General features: G+C 45.0%; 1 protein-coding gene across 3 annotated transcripts in view; it reads left to right on the top strand.

Annotated features, from left to right (window-relative positions):
* The window catches only part of LOC110262135 (uncharacterized), a 285,706-nt gene that overhangs the window by 249,459 nt on the left and 14,337 nt on the right, over positions 1-21,910 (top strand). The window contains exon 3 of one of the 3 annotated variants that reach the window (XR_014812787.1): positions 4,796-6,386. The exons of 1 other annotated variant lie outside the window; for it this stretch is intronic. The gene's annotated coding sequence lies outside the window, so the exon portion shown is untranslated. Of the gene's footprint in view, positions 1-4,795; positions 6,387-21,910 lie in introns of those variants that run through there. One more of the 3 variants, XR_014812783.1, reaches the window with a different exon arrangement.

Raw genomic sequence — 21,910 nt, 5'->3', positions numbered from 1 at the left:
GGTGATCATTTCTGGTGTACGACAGAGGGATTCGGTTATACATGCACACACATCCATGCTTTTTCAGATTCTTTTCCCATATAGATTAGCACAGAATAGTGAGTCCTCTGTGCTAGACAGCAGGTCCCCATTGGCCAATCATTCCATAGACCTCGGGGTGCATTGGCCAATCATTCCATAGACCTCGGGGTGCATTGGCCAATCATTCCATAGACCTCGGGGTGCATATGCCAATCCCCAACCCCCAGTCCACACCTCCCTCCCCCACCTGTCCCCTTTGGTAACCATAAGTTTGCTTTTAAAGTCTGTGTGTCTGTTTCTGTTCTCCAAATAAGTTCATTTGTATCCTTTTTTTTTTTTTATAGATTCCACATATAAGTGATATCATGTGATGTTTGTCTTTCTCTAACTCCACTGAGTATAATAATCTCTAGGTCCACTGAACTGCTCTTTTCTAAGCTGATGCCTTTAAGGCTCTAACATGGAATTAAGCAGGGCCACTGTCACCTGAGTCGCCATGAGTTGATGTCTGTCTCTTAGCCCAGGGACCTGGGATTATCTGGTCCATTTCCCTGAGTCCTCCTCTAGCTCCCTCTCTGGGCAGCTGCTTCCTGGGCAGCTTTGTAGGCACTCCAGGACCTCCATCTGCCCAGTTCCACGTCATAGGCAGACCTTTGACTGTATCTGGCGAAAACCTCACTGGGATTCAAGTCCTTTGCCTTTTTGTGGTGCTGTTTGTTAGAGATTGGATCTGGATGTTGAGAAGCTGGGAGGGTCTACAAAGGAGAAAAGCCCTGTTGCCCTGGGATCTGGGAAGAGGGCAAGCACTTGACTGTGCAGCAGTTCATTCTCCAAGGCTCCTTGTTCAGACAAGGAATCCAGAGCCAGTGTTCCCCGGTGGCTTAGTGGGTTAAGGATCTAGCATTGTCACTGCTGTGGCTCGGGTTCGAGGCTTGGCTGGGGAACTTCGCTTGCTGTGGCCATGGCCAAAAACAGAAATCCAGAGCCCAGGCTTTGCTTCAATTATGGACTTGATTACTCTGACCATATTTTATTTATTTATTTATTCATTGAATTAGCCAAGAACTTTGGTCACTTGGATAAATGTTTTAGTGCGATATATTTTTTTTTAAATTGACACCAGCAATCCATGATAAACAAAATATCAAACTTTTCCAAAAAGATGGGTTCCGTATGACTCTCCTTCCACTTGCCACTGACTCCGTTATGGCTTCTGCCAGCAACGGAACGGAACGGATCCTGTGTGTTTTCTTACCTCACTTCTGACACTAAATGTATATTCCCCCCACCCCCCGGCAACACACACAGTGTATACTGGTCATTTTTTCCACACCAATTCTCTCTCTTTTTTTCTTTCTTTTTAGGGCCACACCTATGGCCTATGGAAGCTTGCAGGCTAGGGGTCGAATCAGAGCTGCAGCTGCCAGCCTACACCACAGCCATAGCCACACCAGATCAGAGCACCCTCTGTGACCGATGCCATAGTTGCAGCAGCACTGGATTCTTTTTTTTTTTTTTTTTTCTGTCTTTTTGCCTTTTTCGAGGGCTGCTTCTAGCGGCCTATGGAGGTTCCCAGGCTAGGGGTCTAATCGGAGCTGTAGTCGCCAGCCTATACCATAGCCACAGCAACGAGGGATCTGAGCCGCGTCTGCAACCTACACCACAGCTCACGGCAACGCCGGATCGTTAACCCACTGAGCAAGGGCAGGGATCGAACCCGCAACCTCATGGTTCCTAGTCAGATTCGTTAACCACTGTGCTATGACAGGAACTCCGAGCACTGGATTCTTAACCCACTGAGTGAGGCCAGGGATCGAACCCGCATCCTCATGGATACGAGCTGGCTTCTTAACCCACTGAGTCACAGTGGGAATGCCTCCACACTGATTCTCCAACTCCCCAATACCAGTTGAGTGTCCCACAGTTTGATTCAATCCTGGCACTAACTCCTGGAGTGAGTGGGCGAGGCAGATCCCATGGGTTAAGGGCTCCTGACCAACAAGATGGCACTCACGTGAGATGCCAACTGCAAGTGGGGTGCCTGGCACCCACACTTCGCCACCTCCTGTCTCTCAGAGTCACCTTCTTAGGATCAACTCATGCATGGTTGAAAGGGGGACTTCATGAGTAACAAAAGATGATCTCGTAGCTCAGGAAATTACAAAGGCTTTAGCAATTCTTTGCCAGGGATCAGAGACAGAGACCAGTATCTATTTCTTAGTCTATCCCACAAACTTTACTTCAAATTTTGATATTTTTTCATTAATATTTTTTCCATCAGTTTTGATTTTTAAAAATATTCCATGAAAACCTTATTTATCTTGACTACTGAGCTTTGGTGCCCAAGATAAGTGCCTTATTCACCTTGCCCTCAGGCCCTGCTTCTCAACCTCCCATTTTGGGGACCCTGACAAAAGCAGTATGGCAAAGCCCTTAATATAAGTTGCACACCTGTCAAATAGCTTAGTGACCTCTAAAGAGACCAGTTAACTCTACCTGGACAGATCTGTACAAATCGGGGGCATCAGCAAGCAGGGCAGACACCTAACTGTTGGGGGTACTGAGCAGAAAACTTAGGATCCAACTACCACCTCATTCATGTTCATGGGCTGGAGAATTCTGGGTCCTGGTGACTCTAGGAAGAGGGTTCCAGCCTCACTTCACATTGGAGTCTTCAGATAAAAATGATCTCTTTGGGGAGTTCCCTTCCTGGCTCAGCAGTTAATGAACACAACTAGGATCCAGGAGGATGCGGGTTCAATCCCTGCCCTTGCTCAGTGGGTTAAGGATCCATCATTGCTGTGAGCTGTGGTGTAGGTCACAGATGTGGCTTGGATCCTGCATTGCTGTGGCTGTGGTGTAGGCTGGCAGCTGCAGCTCCAATTGGACCCCTAGCGTGGGAATTTTCATGTGCCGTGGGTTCAGCCCTAAAAAAAAGAATGATCTCTGTGGGCCTCAGTTTCCTTTCATGTATAATTAGAAAATTGGGAGTAGCCCTTTCTAATGATTAGTGGTTTTTACAGCTCTAAATATTTGAGACTTGATGTTGCTTTTCCCAAAGAAAAGAGAGCTACACAGTGATTTTTCTAAAAATTAGCTTTTAAAAAATCTACATCTTCATTTCATTGTCTTTAATTTTTTGTCTTTTTTTAGGGCCACACCTGTGACATATAGAAGTTCCCAGGGTAGGTGTTGAATCAGAGCTGCAGCTGCCGGCCTACACCACAGCCACCAGCAATGAGGGATCCTAGTCACATCTGCGACCTACACCACAGCTCATGGCAATGCCAGATCCTTGCCCACTGAGTGAAGCAGGGGATTGAATCCGAGTCCTCATGGATATTAGTCAGATACAACTGAGCCACAACAGGAACTCCCTATATCTTCATTTTAAATGAAGGTGGATTTAGCAAATTAGAAGCGAACCAAGGAGAAAATAAAAATGGTTTATTATTCAACTTCCCAGAGATAAATGCTATGGATATTCTGGTATATCTAGTCCAGACATACACACATATACACGTGCACAAACACACACACACACACACACACACTTTTTTTTTAATGGCCATAACCACAGCATATGGAAATTCCCAGGCCAGGGATCAACCCACGCTTCTACAGTGACTCAGGCCACTGCAGTTGGATTCTTAACCCACTGTGCCACAGCAGGAACTCCCACGCTATCTATTAAATACACACCGATTTGGGAAACCTTTGTAGATCTAGGGGAGGAGTGTATCTGGAAAACTGTGGATGAAGGAAATGGCCATTCATTCAGGGTCAAATTTGGGCAAGCTCTGTGACAAAGCTTAATCTTCACGACAATTTTGTCTGCATCTTACATACAAGAAAACTGAGGTTCAGGAAGGTTGAGTGACTTTCCCTGGTCAAGAGAAGCCATGACCAAGGCTAGTAAGAGGCTGGGTCCACTTGCTGGAAAAAACCTCAATTATCTCCAGCCTACCCCACGATTTCCATCTGTCATCTCACGGCAAAAAGGAATTTGGAAATAAAAGCCTCACTCCATGTATGAGAAAGTACATTTTTACTAAAATTGAATACGGGATGGCACTTTGAGAGTTCATATTTAGATCAAGTCTATATGAGATTCAAAAAGGTTGTTTTCCTCCTCTCTTTCCAGAGAATGTCTTTTCCTGGGCAGATGTAATTCAGGTTTTGGCCAAAACTGGCTTCGTGGAATGTTTTTTTCAGAAGAGAAGGGAGGCAATTTCTTACTGAATTTGGAAAGCACGTTTACCTAACAGCAGGACTGACCGGCAGAGATAAAGCAGAGCTTTGCTTTTCTACTTTAAAGCTATAATTCCAAATACGTTGCTGAAAGCGAAGTCCAAACTAGTACAGGGTAAACTCTCTAGTGTCCGGGGACCATGCAGCTTCTTGGGTTGGGGGTTTGAGTCCAGAGTTAGAAGGTCACATCTCACAGCTGCCTTCTGCAAGGAAGAGGGCACAAGGCAGGACTTAGCCATCAGTGGGCAGAAACCCACGGCAACCGGCCTGCTGTAGGCTTGCAGGCTTGAGTTAACTTTGTCACCTGTCATAGCTCAGTGGAAATGAATCTGACTAGGAACCATGAGGATGCAGGTTCGATCCCAGGCATTGCTCAGTGGATTAAGGATCCAGCGTTGCTGTGGCTGTGGTGTAGGCCAGCAGCTGCAGCTCCGATTAGACCCCTAGCCTGGAAACCTCCATATGCCATGGGTGCTGCCCTAAATAGCCCAAAAATAAATACATAAAGTGCATTTCGATTTAGGAAAGGACAACCTTCCGGAGACCCAGCAGAAGGAAGGATCTGAGCCCACGCTGGACATTGCATCAAACGTCCTTACCAACCGCCAACATTTTAAAAAGATGCGTCGCGTGAAGATGCTGAGAAGAGCAGGTCAGATGCTGAAGCTCGGTCCTGGATGTGTGGGGTTCGGAATTAGCCTCCTCCTTCCTGTGCCTCATGTTTCACTGAAACCCAAGATATAAAACTTTCTGCCACCTTCTCAACTCTCACCCTTGCTGCTGTGTGTTGAGGAGATAATATCTGCCTGTAGATCCATCAGTGAATTCCTAGAAAATGTATTCCAGAAACATCTCTGCTAGGATGCTCTGCATCCCCTCCCCCCCCCCACACTACTAGGACAAAGCAACCCATGTAGGGAACTTGGAGAAAAGTGGCCTTGCTGTTACCCCCCCCAGCCCCTTCAGAGTTTCTGATTCAATTGCAACTTATTCCACAGAGGCGAGAGGCAGGCTCGTTATAACTGAATCTCCTTCGATGTAAATCATCTTGCTCACGTCCCAATTTCTGCATCTGCAAATTGGAACTAATATTTACGTTATGGCTCAAAGGAACTTAGGCCTAATGAGATCAGCTGTGTCGCAGGCTTGGCGCTTGTTGGATGGAAGGCATTATATAAATATGCTGTCATTTTCATTAGGATTATTTTCATCGTAATTTCATGCTAAACACAGCTGTGGCAACATATGTTTGAAAGATTTAAACAAACATTCCTAAATTTGTGAAACCTGAGTCGCTTTTGCCCAATCTGGCTCAATTGGCCATCAGTTTGAAAATTCCGAAGGCAAGGCTTTCAGTTCACAAAGCCTCTCCCTGTGGCAGGCTGATAAGCTGAATTCTCTTTGGTAAGCGCTTTAAAAATACAGCCAAAGCATCCAACGTGTTAGCCTGGCAGTTTGAAGGTGGGGTCCCCTCAGAGGAACTCCATCGGAGTCCTTTGCAAATATAAACCGTGGGGCCACCTCAAAACCCGCCCACCACTAACACAAAAGCCTGATTTCTGGAAAAGTAGAACCAATAGAAAAGGCTTAGGTCATTTTTTTTGGTTTGTGTGTTTGACATGGAGATCAAATCGTGGCCATGCCTTTGTAGTTCCAAATATTGGGCCACTGACATCTTGGGCTGTATTAATAAATGTTTGCTTCACCTTTGCCCGCCCAGGATTAAGTGTGTGGTGACCCAGCTGCACAGTTTAAATGACATTGAATCGCGGGTGCTCTGTGCGTGTGTCCTGGAACCTGCCTTAGGCAGGTTGACACCAGCAAAAAGCACTCAGATCTCTTTGGCGGTCCTTTCCCCAAAGACTCATGGTCTTCAAGGGCTATGAGGGGCAGGACCACAAGTCCCAAGTTTCTTTTGCTTTCAGTCTAGATAAGTAATCAGATAAATAGGATCCAATCCAAAGACTGTGTATTTTGGTCTTTTCCCATGTGCCCCTAGCTGAATATACTCAGTGTGGAGGTAGTAATTAATCAAGTTCCCAACCTTCTGTTGACTTTTTATTTGTCTTTATGCAACTGTCTCCTTATTCTCAAATAGATTACATACCCGGTGACTGCCTGCCTTGGTTCCCTAACATTCCAGGCTATCTCTAGTTGCCTTACAATTGTACAGTTTAGAAATTATTATTATTATTATTATTATTTTGTCTTTTGTCTTTTCAGGGCTGCACCCACGGCATATGGAGATTCCCAGGCTAGGGGTCTAATTGGAGCTGTTGCTGCTGACCTACACCACAGCCACAGCAACGTCAGATCCAAGCTGCATCTGCAACCTACACCACAGCTCATTGGCAATGCTAGATCCTGAACCCACTGAGTGAGGCCAGGGATCGAACCTGAAACCTCATTGTTCCTAGTTGGATTCATTTCTGATTCGCCATGATGGGAACTCCCAGTTTAGAAATATTTTTATTGGACTAATTAAAAGACTAAATACCTACCCAAGAATGTTTTGAGGAGGGAGAGCTTTTAAAGCCAACTATTAATTGCATGGCAGAATCGGGCATGAATTGAAGAGGGTAGTGATGAACAGGGTCAGAGCTTTATGTACATTGAGGCTGCGGTGCTGCTCTGGGGACGTGGAGACCCCTCAGGGAGCTGCAGGTGACATTCTTTGCAGGAGACAAAACGGAGGAGATGTTTTGCTTTTTTCCGTGATGCTAACGCTGTTTGTTAAGCCAGAGAATCTCAACCCTTATGACAACATTACCTTGGGAGGAAGCTTATTTTTAAGCAGGTTTTTATTTTATTTTATTTTATTATTTTATTTATTTATCTTTTAAAGGCCACACCCATGGCATATGGAGCTTCCCAGGCCAGGGGTCAAATAGGAGCCATAGCTGCCGGTCTACACCACAGCCACAGCAATGCAGGATCTGAGCTGTGTCTGTGACCTACACCACAGCTCATGGCAATGCCAGATCCTTAACCACTGATCGAGGCCAGGGATCAAACCTGCGTCCTCATGGATACTAGTCAGATTTGTTTCCGCTGAGCCAAGACAGGAACTCTGAGAGCAACTACTTTAAATGACTTTTCTAAACCAGCTCATGAGAGTAGCAGGAAATCAGTGTTTGCCAGCAGACACAGCTGCACTGTCGTCCTTAGAGAGAACAGCTTCTGCACGCTGCCTGGGTTCCCTCATCCAAGAAGAAGTCCTGGAAGCAGAACAGGAAAGCTCTCCCCAGGGATTCCAAGAAATCTCTTCCAAATACGTGTTTTTAAACATTCATGTGAAACTTCATTTGAAATGCATTCAACCTACATAACGATCCTAAGGAGGCAATTCCATTATTATCCTCTGCATTTCACATGTGGGGAAACCTAAAATACAGGAAAGTGAAATAACTTGCCCAGGATCACGTGGCAGGAAGCAGAAGGACTCAAGCAGCCAGAGGAGACCAGAGAAAAGAGTGAAGAGTAAGAGGAAGGGCAGGAAGCCCAGAGGGTTGAAGCCCTGGCTTTCCAAGGCCTGATGTCTGAAGCCCAGAGCCTGTCTGCAAAGTAGCCCTTTCTCATCTTCAAGAAAAAGAATATCATGGGCATGTGGGTAGTGGTAGGTGGAGAAATCTGCTTGTTAAGAACCAACGCTATGGAGTTCCCGTTGTGGCACATCAGAAACGAACCTGCCTAGTACCCATGAGGATGCAGGTTCGATCCCTGGCCTAGCTCAGTGGGTTGAGGATCTGGTGTTGCCATGAGCTGTGGTGTAGGTCGCAGACACAGTGCAGATCCTGTGTTGCTGTGGCTGTGGAGTCGGCAGCTGTAGCTCTGATTCTACCCCTAGCCTAGGAATCTTCACATGCCGTGAAAAAAAAAAGAGAGAATGAGAGAGATCACTAATACTATGAGCTTCCTGAACAAAGGTGCCCAAACACTGAGAGGGCAGCTCTCCAAAGACAGGTTCACTCTATGCAAGATCAGTAAATGGGCTACCATCCGAGTCTCTGCTCTAGGCTACTGTGGTCCATCCCTGTGCTCTTAGGCATATTAGGCTTCTCACAGATCTTCTGTTTAGATATGTGTTGAGATGCTCATGGTAATAATGACTGCCTCACAAGGTCAAGGGCCTGGAAGAAGATTCTGTGCATAGAAAACCTGTTTATTTATTTTATTTTCATTCTATTCTATTCTATTCTATTCTATTCTATTCTATTCTAGTTTTTAGGGCCATACCTGCAGCATATGGAAATTCCCAGGCTAGGGGTCCAATCAGATCTGTAGCTACCAGCCTACACCACAGCCAAAGCAATGCTGGATCCGAGCCGCATCCATGACCTATACCACAGCTCATGGCAATGCCAGATCCTTAACCCACTGAGCAAGGGTAGGGATCGAACCCACATCCTCATGGATAGTAGTCAGGTTTGTTATCTCTGTGCCACAATGGGAACTCCTTATTTTATTTTTTTTTTATTTTTTATGTTTAGTTTTTTGGCCTTGTCTGTGGCATGCAGAGTTCCCTGGCTGGGGATTGAACCCTCACCACAGCAGTGACAATATTGGATCCTGTTGTGCCACCAGGGAACTCCTGAAACACTTTTTAAACTACAAGGTGATTATCATCATGATGATGATTCCAGATCATTGATTCAGAGTGATGAGTTGAACGAACAAGTAATTGGGGATTAAGAGGGCTCACTCTGCCATTACAAACCTGGACCTGTGTCCCTGGGCTGTCAAGCCATCTTTCTATGAGTTTGCAAATAGGTGTCTGGACATGCTCCCCACCCCCCCGGACAGTCAAGTGGTGGGAGAGGAATCAACTGAATGCAAACATGGAAGAGTTAGAAATGAGCTGAGGAGAAGTCAGAGGAAAAAAAAAATCTCTCAATACCAGCAAAATCCTTTAGTTCGTAAATCCCAAACTTAAGCCACCTATGGTATTAAAAAACTGAAACCAGGAAGTTCCCATGGCTCAGGGGTAACGAGCCCAGCTAGTATCCATGAGGCCGAGGGCTTGATCCCTGGCCTCACTCAGTGGGTTAAAGGTTCCAGCGTTGCCATGAGCTGTAGTGTGGGTCACAGACGCTGCTCGGATCCCGAGTTGCTGTGGTTGTGGTGTAGGCCAGCAGCTGTAGCTCCAATTCAACCCCTATTCTGGGAACTTACATATGCCAAGGGTGCAGCCCCAAAAAGCAAAAAAAAAAAAAAAAAAAAAAAAAAAAACCCACCCAGAAAAAGTTATTGACATTTTCCTCCTACCTGTAGATATTTAGAAACTCATTAAAATATTCATTCTTTACTACAATCAAGACAATATTCTACAAATCAGGCGTTTAATTAGTGGCATGTTTCAAGCACCCACACTGTCTGTCAATAGAGAAGAGCTTGGTACTTGAACCCTAGAGGTGCTTATGTCGCCTTGACCTTGTCCTGTGTGATGTCCAGTCTTCAGAGCGGCCAAGGAGAAGCCAGGACTCAGGTCTCTAGGGATGGCTCGGAAGTTGGCAATTTCAGGGACTTATGTAGAGCTGTCACAGCCAAATGACCAGACACAGCCAACCTCTGCATCATGCCACAGTTCCCATCGTAGCCAGGGCCAAGAAGATCGGCCACAGGCGCCGCTCTTCAGTGATGACAAAGGAACTAAAAACAAGCCCTGCCTTGCAGCTTCTCATGGCAATAGCAGGACTGGAAAAACTTGGATCCAGTTTGAGCCTCTGTGTAAAAACATGTGAACTTTAAACATGTTTAAAATATTAAAACTCTATTAAAGTCAAAGCTGCAGAAGCTTATAAAGTAATATACAGGCACTTATTTGAAATAGTCTGTCCAAGACAGGCTGATCACCTGCCAACCTGCTTTCATCCCAGCCCCACATCATGTTCCAGGCAGCAGCTCGGCAAACAGGCTCCGAGAACGTTCCTTTCCAGATCCTCCAAATAGCGCTTATGCTAAATGTACTTCCCGTGAAATTACGCAAAGATGTCTTGCTGGAATTCTGCACATGTCACGACTTAACATCATTAAATACAAAATTGATAATATAGCAAGTTTAGGAAACAAGGTAATTTTCATTGTTCCCACGCTGGCTGTATCCAGAGGTGGTTGACATGAATCATTTTATAGACGAGTTTCTTGGAATCAAAGTAGTATTTGCTGTGAACTCAAAAATCATTCATTCATATAGGAGATCTTCCAACCCCATCCCATTTGTCTCATCTCTTTTTTATTTCTTGCTGTTAATTTACCTTCAGTTTAAGTTAGCATCTGCTTTTGCTCTGGGCTTCCTTGCTCTGTCTTCTTTAGATTTTTCTACACTCTTTAGTGTCCATCTGCCATCCCTTTTCTTGTCCGTCATGATGTACCAACTCCTCTCTCTTAGCTTGTACAGGTACATATGAGAGTGGAGCTTTTTTTCCTCCTAAATGAGAGTATGATTTAAAAATCCATTTGTGGGAGCTTCTGCTATGGTGCAGTGTGTTAAGGATCCAGTGCTGTCTCTGCAGCACCTTGGGTAGCTGCTGAGGTGCAGATTTGATCCCTGGCCTGGGGATCCACAGGTCACAGCTGTGGCTTGGATTCATTCGACCCCTGGCCTGGGACTTGCATGTGCTGTGGGTGCAGCGAAAAACAAAAAATCTATGTGAATAAGCAGTTAGATATGTACTATTTTGTACACATTATTTGATGAGGTTCATTAAATTTAGGATCTATGAATCTGCAAGCCCGGGAAAATTGACTTAAAATAAAGATGCCTGGTAAGGAGAAGACAGAAAAAAGTGTTAGATTAGGGAACTCAATCATTTTCTTTCATTATTTAAAGCACGAGGATTTGTCAACCATTTAGGTTGCCAAGAGTTACATTATAGTCTGACTTATAGAAATGATTTAAATTACAGGTGTTACAGGCTTTTCTGTCTTGGCTCAGTGGAAATGAACCTGACTGGTATCCATGAGGATGCAAGTTTGATCCCTGGCCTTGCTCAGTGGGTTAAGGATCCAGCATTGGCGTGACCTGTGGTGTAGGCAGCAGATGTGTCTTGGATCTGGCATTGCTGTGGCTGTGGTGTAGGCCAGTGGCTGCAGCTCCAATTTGACCCCTAGCCTGGGAACCTCCATGTGCCAAAGGTGTGGGCCTAAAAAGACAAAAAATAAAGTAAAGTAAAATAAAATAAAATATAAATTATAGGAGTTCCTGTCGTGGCGCAGTGGTTAACGAATCTGACTAGGAACCATGAGGTTGTGGGTTCAATCCCTGGCCTTGCTCAGTGGGTTAATGATCCGGCATTGCTGTGAGCTGTGATGTGGGTCGCAGACGTGGCTCGGATCCTGCCTTGCTGTGGCTGTGGTGTAGGCTGGCGGCTACAGCTCCGATTCGACCCCTAGCCTGGGAACCTCCATATGCCATGGAAGTGGCCCAAGAAATGGCAAAAAGACAAAAAGACAAAAAAAAAAAAAAATATATATATATATATAAATTATAGGTGTCCATAAATGAACACCAGTAGCTGTGATTTTAAATAATATCACAGATTTTAAGTTTTCCAAGGTTTTCAGATTTTATCTCTGATAAAGATAGGCATATCCTCTTTAATATTAATAACTGCATCATTAATATTACTAATAGTATCATCAATATTAATGTTCTGGCCTCATTAAATGTGAATACCATTAACAACAACACTCTCCTCTTCTTCAGTGGTTCGGGGAATGGCACAGAGGTAATGGGATTTTATAAAGGAATCCAGGTGGGGACCACCACGGTGGGGAAAGACCCAAAGCAGGGTTTGTGATCCCAGACCCTGGCATTTGCACAAAAGGGCTGCTCAAGGCTGGAAACTTCCTTCCTGTGCAGGCTTCTTAATATCAGCCATTTCTCAGCAGCAGTGACTCGGAAACTCATCCATCAACGATGCTCACTTTCCTGGTGAGAAAAGTGAGCCCTCCCAGAGTGGTCTCAGCCACTCTGCAGGCAAGATACCCCCTAGTTACAATTCAGGCACCAGGTTTCAAATTATATTTATCTGGTAGGTCTGCCATTACAAAGTAGCACTAACTTCATGGCTTAAATGACAGAGATTTATTTTTTCCCAGTTGTGGAGTCCAGAAGTCCAAGATCACGGTGTCAACAGGTTGGTTCCTTCTGAGGACCCTGAGGAAAAGTCTCTTCTTGGTCTCCTGTGTAGCTTGCGGAGGCTGGCTGGCCATCTTTGATGTTCCTTAGCTTGCAGCTGCATCACACTGATCTCCGCCTTCACCTCCCTCTGGCGTTCTCCCTGTATGTGTGTCTGTGTCCACTTTTCCCTTTTTGATGAGGACACTGGTCCTGTTTTGGATTAGGGGCCCGCTCTACTCCAGTATGACCTTATCTTAATGAGTTACATCTGCAAAGACCTTCCTTCCAAATAAGGTAGCCCTCCAAGGGTTAAGACTTCAGTGTATGAGTTTTGAGGAAGGGGACACAATTCAACTCATAACACAAGTATTTCTTTAAAGATTAGAGATGCGAAGTAAGTTGGGAAGAGACTCAAACATATGCTACCAGTTCTCTTCAAAAACCACTTTTCTTTCCTCTTCTGATTCCATTTCTTATCTTCATCTTTCTGATTGTGCAGATGAGAGTCTCTTATTTATCCCCCGGCCAGCAGGAGAGAGGGATTAAAAATGAACACCCTGGAGTTTCCATCATGGCTCAGCAGAAACAAATCTGACCAGCATCCATGAGGAAAGAGGTTCAATCCATGGCCTGACTCAGCGAGTTAAGGATCTGGCATTGCCATGAGCTGTGGTGCAGGTCGCAGACAAGGCTCAGATACTGCATTGCTGTGGCTGTGGTGGAGGCCGGTGGCTGCAGCTCCAATTCAATACCTAGCCTGGAAACCTCCATATGCCACAGGTGTGGCCCTAAAACAAAACAAAGCAAAAACAAAACAAAACAAACAAACAAACAAAAACCACCCTAAGGCTAGTGCCATATCCTAAATAGTCAAGATAAGCCCCCTTTCAGCTAGTATGGTAGATTTAATTTAAATATACTACTCTTTGGTCAGAAAGAACAAGATTCTGCGATGAATGTTTCTCAAGTCATATAACAAGAGGTATAATCCTTCTCCATGTGAGGCTGTTTAGGATTTTCTTCAGGAGGAAAATGAACACTCACTGTGATGAGGTATGATAAAACTGGATCTAGCCTTTTCTGGTGGTGAAACAGAGCTGGAACTTCCAGTCTGCCCTGCCGGCTTCCCTTCCCCTTGGTGATGGTGGGGCCCACCTTTAGCTTCAGCTGGAAAAACTAGCCCAAAGGAAACAAAGTCTCCATTATTGACCAAAGCTTGAGATGCTAGCTTATAAGACACAAGAAAGAGCCAAGGGCTGGCACTTCTATCTATCTTACATGTAGGATGGAGTTTTCTGATGGAGAAAAGAAGAGACGCTAGCAAATAAACACTTGAATTAAGGCTTCCCCCAGAGGCTAGAGGGGAGCAATGGATGAGCTAGAGGAAGGTGAGGAGCAAGCAGCATCCATGAGACCACATGAGGCCACAGGTCTTTCTGGGCAGCCCCTCTTCTGTGGTCTTAGTTCCTTCTGATCCTTCCTTTGCCCCTTTGGGCTTATGGGGAGTGACTTTGAGGTAGGGGATAGATGGGCCCCAGGCAGAACAACTGGTCTCCTGATGACACTTTGAGATAAGACACCAGCAGGAGCTCTAGGCCCTGATTGGGTAGAAGACAAAGAAACCATTTCCTCATTCTTGTGGTCAAGAGGATTTCCCATCCCAGCGCATGCACAGAGAAGGTCCTCCGTCTCGGGGAGGGGCCAAAGGAGGGAGGCGATGTCAGCCTGTAATATGTCCTGCCAACCTCTCAGATACCTTGGCTCTGGAATCTGGCTTGGCTGAGCGATGCATGCACCCACCAGGAAGGGCCCTGAGTCAGGCCAAATATGGGCACAAGCAAGATGATTGGCCAAAGACAACCCATAAGACCACTCTCATAAAAATGACCTAAGCCACCCCTACCTGGCACAACTCTCCAAGTTCACACACGTGCTCTTCCTCACATACTTTACTTCTAATAAATGCTTTATCAGTTGCACAATTGTTGTCTCTCTGCTGCTTCTTTCTTCAAAGAAGACAAGGACTGGGGTCCTTCTTCCAGCCATTTCACACCCAGAATCAGTTCTCCTGTATTGCTGGTCCTTGGGTGCTTCACAGCCCCTTACGATTCCTCATCACTGTCAACATCTTTGTAAGCTGTCTCTTCATTACACTCTCCATCGGAGTGTGCCATCTAGCTCCTGCCCACGTTCAGGCCTCATTCCCCCAAGGAGGTTTTCAGAGGGCAGAGATCAAGTTTGGTCACCTTTGAATCTGCATGACCTTGAACATAAAGCCTTGAAGCAAATTCCCTATGAATGGTGAAGGCAGGAAAGGAAGAAGGGATGAGAGAAGCAAGAAGAGTCAGCAATGAGAAAGAAGAAAGGGGAGATCTATGGGTGGGTGGAACCTGACCTAACAGAGTGATGGGAACCCAACTCAACTCCCCAGGCCTGTGCTCTCTCTGGTCATCAGGGTAAAGACCAAATAGCCAGGAAGGATGGGGGCCCAGGTAGCCATCTTGTCAGGACCTCCAAGACAGGACTTTACTTTTCACTGCCCCTCTCATCTCCTCATTCTGCAAAATGCCCTTACTGCCACCTCTGGTGACCATACAATGCTGAGGGAGTAGCTTGGGCTCCTCCTTTTAAGTTAGAGGACCTGGGAGTCTTCCCCTGGAAGAGCCTACACACTACTGCACAGTCCCAGTCCCTGGAAGCTGTGTGACAGCAGCTACCAGCCTTCTAACTGCACACATTGTGCTCCTATTGTATACAGATTATTAAGTGATTTAAGGATAGGAAGATATAGAGTCTCTGCCCTTAACAGCTGGGGAGCCACTGTCCAGAGGCCATGGAAGAAGTAGAAGGGAAATTCACAGAGCATCACATCGACCCGAAAGGATGAATTTAAAAAGTCCAACTGAAATAAGACTAGCTGAGCAAAGTCATTGGGGATGACTCAGAAGGACTGGCTAGAACTTGAGCCAGATTTGCGGTGAAAATATTCGACCAGGTAGCTTGGAAAATATATTAGAAAACAATCAATCAATGTCAAGCATGGTCCTTAGGAATGTGGATCTCTGGGTCCTCTGAGGATGCTTTATTGCTTAGAGAATAAGAACTCTGTATTATGTAAGGGTGTGTTCAAAGGCTTTATATTTCATTTTTTCTCAATTTGGCAACCTCCACAAATAATGGTACATGGTAGAATTAAAGGGATTGGCAATCCTCTTCCTGGAACTGAGATCATACATACAAATGGAGTATTTGCATCAGATTCCTATTCAGCCATCCGCCCCTCTCTGCTGCTCAGGCTATGGTGTGTCCAGCACGTTGGAGAGATCTTTTTATCCTGTCTCAAATAAAATAGACTAATGCACATTTATTTTTGCCATTTTCATTATCACTAAATGAAATGCCAGAGAACATTTCAATATAACCTCTAGAGAAAATAAACCACTTTCCTAACTGACAGTTCCAGCCTTTTCATAAAATGGAACCACACATTTGGAAGGCTCTATCTCTACCAGGCCAAAGGCACATCTCTCTGCCTCATGCTGTTTCAAAGTTTTGGTACATGATGCTCCCATCCTGGGCCTCCTCTGGAAGAAGTTGGTCTCCAGAGACCAGTACATGATAGGAAAAATGGAGCAGAGCATACTTATTGAGAAGGGTCTTACATTTTGTTTTTTTGTTTTTTTGTTTTTTTCCTTTGGTATAGTCGTGTTGGTGCTCTTGTATTGACGTAAGCAACAAGAGACTGTTCCCTGTTGTCTGAGTATCAGCTACAAAAGTGAAAGGCTAGCTCAACAACAGAAGAGAAACCTGTTTCACAAATCGTCATGAAGGCAAAACAGAGCTAGAAACTGGACCAGATTGGCCATTGAGTGGTTGACAAAACATCATGGCGCCGGTGAATTAAAGAACTCAGAAAACTAGAGATAGCTTGGTACCTGGAGGTGATGGAGCCTCTAGTGTTTCAACCATTCACTCACTCGAAGCTATTTGTGGAGGACCTCCTCCAGGAGCAGGGAAGAGAGTAGTGTGAACAACACAGAAAAATCGATAGTGCTGGAGACAGATAATCAACCAGATAGAAATATAAGGTAAGGACCTCCCTTTGTCTCTCAACTCCTACCTCTCACAATAGTCTGTATATAATAGGAGCACAAGGAGAGCAGTTAGAGGGCCTGTGGCTGCTGTCCCAGGTCATCCCAGCTTCCTGGGTTTGGAATTGTGTGGCACTGTGTGGGCTCTTCCCAGTAGAGCTCCCCAGGGCCTCTGATTTAGAGGGAGAATCCCCAGCTCCTCACCGACTGTTGTATGGAAGCCATTGGTGGCAGTAAAGATACTTACGGCATCACAGAGTTCCCATTGTGGCTCAGTGGTTAACGAACCCGACTGGCTTCTATGGGGACGAGGGTTCAATCCCTGGCCTCTCTCATTGGGTTCAGGATCGGGCATTGCCATGAGCTGTGGTGTAGGTCAAAGTCGAGGCTCAGATCCTGCATTGCTGTGAGCTGTGGTGTAGGCCAGAGGCTACAGCTCCAATTTGACCCCTAGCCTGGAAACCTCCATATGCTGTAGGTGTGGCCCTAAAAAGATAAAAGACAAACAAACAAACAAACAAACAACTTATGGCATCAGAAACCAAGTAGTGGTGACATGTATAGAGTGCTACATCATGCAAAGGAGAAAAATAGCTTTAAAAGGGACTAGGGACACTGAAGGAGATTTTTTCAGGGAAATCTCTGCCATCCATCAACAAAAAAGATATGGAAATATAACAGAAGAGTGACATACGCATTAAGAATCCAGCCAAGGTGTTCCCATTGTGGCTCAGTGGTAACAAACCCGACTAGTATCCATGAGGACACAGGTTCAATCCCTGGCCTCACTAAGTGGGTTAAGGATCAGGCGTTGCCCTGAGCTGTGGTGTAGGTTGCAGACATGGCCTGGATCCCACATTTCTGTGGCTGTGGTGTAGGCCAGCAGCTACAGCTCTGATTCAACCCCTAGCCTGGGAACTTCTATATGCTGCGGGTACAGCCCTAAAAAGCTAAAAAAAAAAAAAAAAATCCAGCCAAGATTGAAGTTATCATCCATCTATGTAGTTGAAATTCTGTGTATTAAGCAGTAATAGGTTCTGAAGCAGAAGTCCTGGCTCAAGCTGTCACTTCTGGCCAAATGAACTTGAGTGAATCCTCAAACGTCTCTAAACCACAGAGGCATCATCTGCACACAGGAGAAAACATCTCCATGGCCACGGCCACGAAACAGGGTTTTAGTGAGAACCTAATTAAGTATTGAATCTGCAAATTCTTTGCTGACTTCAGAGCTCTGGGAATGCTTGGCAAACACTGATTGCCAGGGACTTTTCCCCAGAACTTCTGACTCAGTAGATCAGAGATGGACTCAGAATTCAGTGATTCTCGATCCTGGATGAACATAAGAATCCCTTGGGAAGTTCCTGAAAAATACAGACACCACAGGCCCATGCCAGATGGATGAAATCAGAATTTCTGGGGTGTAGGCATAGGTCTTTTTAAAAACGTTTTCCAGGCTATTCAAATGTATAGACAGGTTGATCATCAAGAGTCTAGTGAAGTCCAGGCCACTGTGGGCAATTAAAGTTGAAAACCACGAAAAGGTCTCAGCCACCTTCCTCTTAAATACCAGAGGTGTGGGACTCCCTGGTTTCACAAAGAGCGAATTCTACATAGTTCCAGGGATGGGTATGTTGCCGGAGCTGCTCTAGGTTTTGCTCAAAATCTGCCCTTAGCAGGTCTTAACATAGATCTTTGAGTCAGAGGGTCCAGAGATAAAAAAGGAAGGTACAAACAAAAGATGCAAGCAGCTGAGACCAAGATGGCAAGGAATCCGACCTCCAAATAACCCTGAGTCTCATTATTCACTTATTTGACTACAGTAGTGTGTTAAATGACACACCTACTTGGGTCAGGGCCTGACATTAAGAATCAAAAAGGGATAAAAAGGGAGGTGGCACCCCCTCCCTTGGAAAAAGTTCTACCCCTTCCCTGGTAGACTAATGCACAAGCCTCCCCATCATAAGCCTCGTTCCTCCTCCCTGTGTCTTTACTCTTTAAAATTAAATCCCTCTGTTCAGGTTGGGGGTGGGAGGAGTTGAGCTGTGAACTTAGTTTAGATCACAGAGATGGACAGCCTGGTTGTCACATGATACAGCTCATTGGCAATTCTTTGGCCAGTGAATAAAGTTTGTGCTATGTCAACCTCAGCTTCGATTTTGTGATTCCGCTGCTTGAACCCCAATACGAAAAGACCCCTCAGAGTTCTCTTTGTGGCTCAGTGGTTCATGAACCCAACTAGGATCCATGAGGATGCAGGTTTGATCCCTGGCCTTGCTCAGTGGGTTAAGGATCCTGCATTGCTATGGTTGTGGTGTAGGCCCGCAGCTGTAGTTCCTATTTGAACCCTAGCCTGGGAACTTCCTTATGCTGTGGGTGTGGCCCTAAAAAGCAAAAAAGAAAAGAAAGAAAAAGCAAAAGAACCCTCCCCTGCTGAAGCAGAGAGCCGGGCTGGGCTGGGACCCAGCAGGGTCCTTATGACTTAATTTGGTGACAAGAAGCAGCATCCTCAGTGGCCAAATAGACACAAGTCAAGCTTTCCAAATTCTCAAGAACCTCTCCTATTTTGGCCAGTTTCCAAAGCATCGAGTGCAACTTGCAGAAGGAAGACAGGCACAACCCACTGTCCACAACAATGGCCGAAGTGATTTCTTTGCAAACAGAAGTGTTTTCTTAAAAAAAAAAAAACGGGGGGCGGGGGGGGGGAGGAGAGAAAGACAGTAAAACTAGGTCAGATTATCATGTAAAGTTTTCTACTTTGATGCAAAATATCATGTGATGAGATTTTGTCCCCATACAAACCATTCTGTACCTTTTTTTTTTTTTTTTTGCTTTTTTGGGCTAAACTCAAGGGTTATGGAGGTTCCCCTCCTAGGGGTCCACAGCTCACAGCAATGCTGGATCCCCGACCCACTGAGCAAAGCCAGGGATCAAACCCTCATCCTCATAGATACTAATTGGATTTGTTTCTACTGTGCCACAACGGGAGCTCCCAGCCATTCTGTATCTTGAAAGCATCAGAAATTTTTTCCTTTTCATTTCATGTATTTTGTATTCTTTGTGAGATGCTTATACATGGAAAAACATGAAACTTCAACAGGAAGTGAAAGAAGGGAATCATGTTAGCCGTGTCCTGTACTGAGGAGTGCTTCTGTGAAATGTGGAGCCTGGGAGTGAGGAAAGCGGATGAGGGGGACGGGGGGGGGGGGGTGCGAGATGTGGGATGTGGGAAAACAGGACGGCGCCCCCTTCAGCTCTGGGTGACCTGAACCATGTGACAACCACGCTGTCCATCTGCTCACCCAAACCTGTTTTTCTAATTACCTACAGTGTAAAAAGGAAACCCAAAGTTCAAAAAATTACCTGCTGGGTCCAGGTGGTCCCTGGAGCCCTTTACACAGCTTGCATGTAACATCTTTTTCCATTCTTGGAATCGATTTTTTGAACTGCCTTATTTTCCCTGAGTAATTACCACCTTACATAACCATGTAGGAGAAGGATTTTCATCTTGGCATCTCTGTTCTGCGAAACCTTATTTATGACCCCAGAGCAGTTCCCTTTTTACATTTTAAAAAGTGTGATAAGAAAACATCTGATCTTTGGCAAAGAAAGGCAAGGATCCCATTTGGTTGTTTAAGAGCTGGTTTTAAAGGCCCCTCATAACGTATTTTCAAGAAAATATTTATAAATGAAAACAGCTGATGTCGATTTTTCGGAACACAGGAAAGAAAATAAAACCCATCATGTTTAGAAAGAAAACGTTATGAGCAATCCTCAGGTTCATTAAGATGCCAAGGCTAAACCTCATTATTTAAAATACCTTCTTAACGTGTTGGAAGCAGCTCACGCAGTAGACTGACTATGCCACATGCATCTATGAATTTTGGCTTCTGCTGCTTGGCAAAGCTATTCAAGCTGCTATTTTGTGACCCCACATTTCTGACATTTGTCCCCATATTCGCTTACCCATTGAAGAAATGACCGTTACCAGCATGTAAGTTTGCATTAATATACCATGTTGAGTTCTCTGCTTATTTTCGTCCCTTCTCTGCTTATTTTCATCCCAATAAATCCATCAAGTGTGAGTTGAGCTAGCTGACTGCCGTTCATAGTTCTGCATGAAAAGTGATGCTGAGATTTAGAAAACTCTATGAAAGACTGCTTTCAGGGCAAATAATTTGATTTTGTGATTTCCCAGCTGGAAATTGGTTTGCCCTGTTAAGAAGCATTAGGCAAATCCAAATGAAATAATTCTACCTTAATTATACAATGATTTCTAAGGGACTCACTGTGGTCGCCCTCGTGTATTATTTTAAATGACCCTAATAAAGAACGTCATTGTGTCATTTCCCTGTTTTCTTAGAGGCAGACTTAGGGTTCAGTGCCTTTTCAGCCAGAGCTCTTTGATGGGACCTAGATTATCATATATGCTCAGAAGTCACTTGATATATCTTTCCGGTCTAAATGGTTAATTTTTAGCTACTTTCAAGCCTATTGTATAACTTTTCTGTCACTTCTTCATACTATGCTTGTGTAGCGGGAATGATGATCTGAGAGTTCACAGAGGCACAGAACCAACCCCTAGCCTCCCAATAATGCATCTGGAATCTTTCTTCTTTCCATCACCCTCCCTCCACTTCAGTGGTTCTCCACCCTTGCCCCTCCCTCTTCCTTGGAAGGAAATTGTTCGCAGATAATTTTGGCTGTACCTAGAGGCGAGCAATGCTGTTAAACAGCCTGCAGGACACAGGAGAAGCCCCTACAATGAAGACATATCTGGCCCCAAGGTCGATAGGGCTGCCGTTAAGAAACCATGCTTGACCTGTGCCTGAAGAAGCTTTGATGGTCCCCAAAGCTGATGATCCCCGAGGAGCTCAGTTCCGGTGCTCAGCTGGAAGACTGGCTGGTTGTAAATGTGAGAAGCCAGAGCCAATGAGGGTCTGCCTCTTTTCCTGGAATTTAATTCCTGGAATTAAACACTCTCCAGGTCCAATGTCACCTGGAGATTCTTTCATTTCAATTTTTAAAAATATTTATGTTTAATTGCACAAGGATACATAGTCCACACATGCATTGTATGTTAATCACCATCTTTGGCCAAATACAACCGGAAGGGAGCTGTAGTGAAACAAAGTCAGATGCGCCCACAGCCAGGGGGAGTTGCTGGAGGTGTTGCAGGCTTGTGCTTTGAAGGCTGATTATGGAATTAAGCTGTTTTAGGTGATTTGGGGTAGGTTTCAAGGACAGGTAGGTTTGCTGTGGATTGGTGCTGCTAGAAGTGGAAGAAGGGAAATTCTTTGGGTGTCTGAAGAGTTTTTATCTAAGAAGTGGAAGCAAAGAGGGGCTAATGGTATAATTGGCAAAGAAGCTGCAGAACGTCGTGTTTGGCTGTTTGTGGTTTGCACAGTGTTTTTGTTTTTGTCTGCGC

Source organism: Sus scrofa, chromosome 8 (assembly GCF_054392235.1).
Source record: "Sus scrofa isolate SSC_HxYL_T2T_F1_AM1 chromosome 8, Sscrofa_HxYL_maternal_Yorkshire_Landrace_v2.0, whole genome shotgun sequence".
Taxonomy (NCBI): domain Eukaryota; kingdom Metazoa; phylum Chordata; class Mammalia; order Artiodactyla; family Suidae; genus Sus; species Sus scrofa.
Note: the sequence above shows the minus strand (reverse complement) of the source record. Positions and strands in the feature narration are given on the sequence as shown.